The sequence below is a fragment of the Cyanistes caeruleus genome, chromosome 1, assembly GCF_971803275.1.
Source record: "Cyanistes caeruleus chromosome 1, bCyaCae1.hap1.1, whole genome shotgun sequence".
Taxonomy (NCBI): domain Eukaryota; kingdom Metazoa; phylum Chordata; class Aves; order Passeriformes; family Paridae; genus Cyanistes; species Cyanistes caeruleus.
The window spans coordinates 107,360,063-107,364,160 of NC_141701.1; the positions used below are offsets into that span (position 1 = coordinate 107,360,063).

Sequence of the window (4,098 nt, forward strand, 5' to 3'; positions counted from 1 at the left end):
CAAGCTCTTCCAAATGTAAAACAAAGTACTCCTTGCTGTCCCTAGCACTTGGTAAAATGTCAGGGGACAAACTGGCCTGCCATCCTGCCGTGAAATCTAGAGGGTAGGAGGCTGGTGGGGCTCCTGCAGCCAGCTCTCCGTTCTCCTCCCACTGCAGCAGCTGGCTGACCAGGAGATCTCCATCTGCAGGCTGGAGAAGGATTGGTGGCAGTATGAAATTACTCCCAGGTGCAGGCAAACCAAGTGACTCCCCACGGCTGAGCTATAAATTAGTCTCTACAGCCTGCCAGCATAACCTGCCTGCTGATAGCTTATAAATAAATCAGCTGCAGAGCAGGGTTAATATTTACCTACGTGTCTCAGACAGGTGGCATTCTGAAGAAGAAAAGTGTCACAGAAATGCTAGAGTAAGTTATCATTAAGCCTCTGCACTGGCATATTTACTCACATCTAATAGCTTACAGAGGTGCAGAAGTACAATTAAACCAGAAGAAATCTATAGCTTCTCGCCTCCTGATAACACCACATCTTCCCATGTATTGATTTAACGCCTGTGCTGGTGGTGTAACATGTGTTTACTGTGTTTTACAAGTACCACTGTGCTGACCTGATTTCTGTGTACTGCTTATGGCTGCTTCTTTGCTCCTTTGGGTGGTATTTATTTATTTATTGTTTCTGATAAAATATATGGAAGCTTACCAGAGAGAGGCAGGGTGGCTTATCCATAGCATAGGTGCATATCTGGAACAGAACTCAGTATGTTGAAAGGAAGGTATTGTTTTGAGAGTTATTTAATTTATTATCTTCTGACAACTTAAACTGTAATTCTTTGATGATACAGAACCTGGTCATCAGACACTAATTCTCCACATCTCAAAACCCACAATGCTGCACAGACTTCTGTGCTGTGCCTTCACCTTAGAGTGCAAGAGAAAACCTGCCCTTCACCAAGGTAACGTTCTCTCTTCCTTTCTTCCCCTTGGTCCTTCTGAAAGGATTCATAGGAAGAATGACTCAGGGCCAATTCCCAGCACATGACAAGACAAAACAGGGACATTTATATTCTTCATAAACATGTGGTCTTTTTAACATGGTCATTGGCACTCACAGGGATGTACTACAGCTGCTAAATATGATTCTGGTCACAGTATTAATTGAATGCAGCAGTTCAGCCTGCTCCAGGGTTTGCTCTTTGCCTTAGCAAAGGAGGATAAGGGGGGTTAGCAGGCCCTGGCATCCCATCCCACATATGTAGTTCATTTGCAAACTTTAGTGTTTATGGCTGTGAGAGCAGGAGCCAGTTTGGAAGTGCTGGATGCAAGAAACAGGTTGCTTTGCTGTGGATGAAAACCACGAGGTGCTGTGAAGGCACTATTTTAGATGTCTATTTTAGGATGAGATGATCAGTTCTCTGTGAGTGACTCTTTCTTTCCACGGTTATGGATGAAACCTAGATGGAGTATTTATATGGCAGATATCTGTACTTGCTTAGATGAATCCCACCCTTAAAACCAAATCTTAGCATCACAGGTGTAGTTGAAACCCATTATTCCTTGTCCTTCTCACCACACTCTTTCCCCAACCAAACACTCCCTTTGTCTGTCACTCTTCAGTGCTCTCTTTGGCTAAAAAACCTACATCCTTCCATTTCTTCTTGCAGGTATTTTTTTCTAGACTTTCAGGGATGTGTCATCAGGGATGTCCTGTGCAGGCTGGCCTTCCCAAGTCAGTCCATCCTGGGGTGTAACATGCTCTGTACGCTTCCCACAGAGCTGTGCTTACCCTGGTGATGATCCTGCCACTGCACCTACCTCTCAGCCACTGCTGGTTTTGGGACAACCAAAAAATTCCTCAGCCTTGACTGCCACAGGCATTTCCTTTCTCTCTCTCTCTCTGCATGCTATTTAATATAATTATATGAAGAATGGAATAGGAATAGAGTATAATAGGGATTATATCCTCTGAAGAATATATCACCTCCTATGAGCTCTGGATGGACTTCAGAAGCATGTTCCATGGAGATATGTCTTTTGGAAATGAGAGGAGGTTCATCATCAGACACATAAACATGCAGAACATTCTGTTTCTCAGTACCTAAATTTTGTTTGATTAACTCCATTTTGAAAGTCCAGATCATATTTCTTCTGCCCTAAAACAGCCTACAGCAAAGCACTAGAAGAAATTAATTGATTTGGCAAGTCCATTTTCATGCCATACTCCATTCTAGCATTTCCTGAAGGGTTTTCAACTAATAGTATCTTAAATTTATACTGATCACTTAAAAGGGAAGGAGCTGGGAACAGTGGATGTCCTATTTGTATGAAGTCCCATAAACATCTAATTACTGGACTGGGGGTTTTCAGAGACCTGTTGTTTGACCCATGAAGACACTGACAAGTCACTCCTTCCTCTAAAATTTCACTGGTAGAGGCAGGAGCCTTGCTTGAACCTTGGAAACAGCACATGTAATACCTTTGTTAAACTAGTTTCCATGGTAACATTTTCATGTCACTGAACATCATTAAAGACAATAAGAAACATGAAGTATTCAGTTTGCATGTGTTTAGAGTTCTATTGACCTCCCTTTCTGAATAACTGTTCTCCTGGAAGAAAAGACTCGGGGCAAAACAACGGATGCTGGAGGTGTCGTTGCTTTGCTGTCACATTATTATCAAGCCTTTCCTTTGATTTTTCAGCTTGGGATTTCAGAATAAACTCTGTAAATATGAGTAGGCATGGAAACGGGGCACAGATATTTCTGTCTCTAACACAAAAATAAAGCAACCAAAGATGACTGCAGTTAAATGGCTTGTCCAGAGGGGAGTAAAGGCGAAGCATGAGGAGGCTGAGCAAGAAACTACGTGCTGTGATGACTTGACTCCCCCGTTTAGCCTCCTTGCCAGAACATGATGGTTCCACTTCATGTTAAAGCTGGATAAACCACTCTCAGGCTCCTTTGCCACCTGCCCCTCTGGCACTACTTTAAAACTGAAAACCCTGGCAAATTTTGACATATGTGAGCAGCTTAACTCTTCTTACAAAAAGCTCTAGCAATAAAATAGAGTGAGAAGCACTAGTAAGAAAATTCAGCTGTTGTCTGTCATTTTCTCTGTGCACCGGGCGAGGTTTTTTTTAGCTTACATAATTAACATTTGTTTTCTTACACAATGATTTTTTGTGTACTACACTCTTCTCTCATGGGCAGCATTTGTCACTCCTTCTGCTAGGGCAGGATTGCAGCCCCAGCAATGGAAACAAACCATGTCTTGGCTCTGGCTCTAAAATCACGCTGGCTTCTACGAAAGGCTTTCCCAGCAGCCTGAAGGTCTCCTGTGGCACATCACCTGCAGGGACTCGTACAGCACTGGGGAAAGACCCTTGAAAACTACTGCTGAGAAAAGCAGTCAGTAAGAAGGGTTTGTGAATGTGTTCTCCTCTACACGACAGCCATAGCAAGCTGGGGAGGGTCTTTCAAAGTGGGAGGACAAGAAGGGAAAAAAAAGTCTGTACATTTTTTGTGTCAGAACCAAGCCCACAGATTCAAATATTTCGTATTTTTATATTTGCTGATTTGATAATTGCAGATATCATGCTGGCAGCTCATGTTACTCCAGTGTGTTAGACCGGGGTGTGAACTATATCCAGAAGGTGCAGAGTGGGGATTTCAGAAGACAAATGGTTCACCAGCTGAGATATGTATTCAGGATGCTGCCATCCCATGGCAAATAGCTAATTGGCTGCTATCAACAGCAGGATGCCTGAACAGAAATCAAAGGAAGGATACGTGTTTTGTTTCTGCCTGGTGGAAAGCTATTTGAGGGGGCATGAAATAATGCACTGTGTTACTACAGGATTATAATTCAATAAAGAACTATCAGTTTTGGACCGACCCTAAAATCAAGAGTTGTTTTCCACACCAAAAGAAAGGGCTGAAAAACTGTTTCAGGTTAAATGAAAAAATTTATAAACTTTCAGAGAGGCCTTCAGAAACTTCTGCTGCAGCCTGAGCAGCAAGAGGTGGAACACAGCTGCAAGGGAGCAAGAGGAAAGGTGACATTCCTGTTTCTTTAAAAAGTACTGAAATTATTCACCTTCAGG

At 42.7% G+C, this 4,098-nt stretch overlaps 1 long non-coding RNA gene across 1 annotated transcript; it reads left to right on the forward strand.

Moving 5' to 3' along the window:
* Nucleotides 1-293: 293 nt before the first annotated feature.
* LOC111923588 (uncharacterized) lies at nt 294-3,545 on the forward strand. The gene is made up of 3 exons (XR_002861163.2): nt 294-407; nt 842-952; nt 1,661-3,545. It is a non-coding gene; the product is annotated as an uncharacterized LOC111923588 (long non-coding RNA).
* The last annotated feature ends 553 nt before the right edge of the window (nt 3,546-4,098 follow it).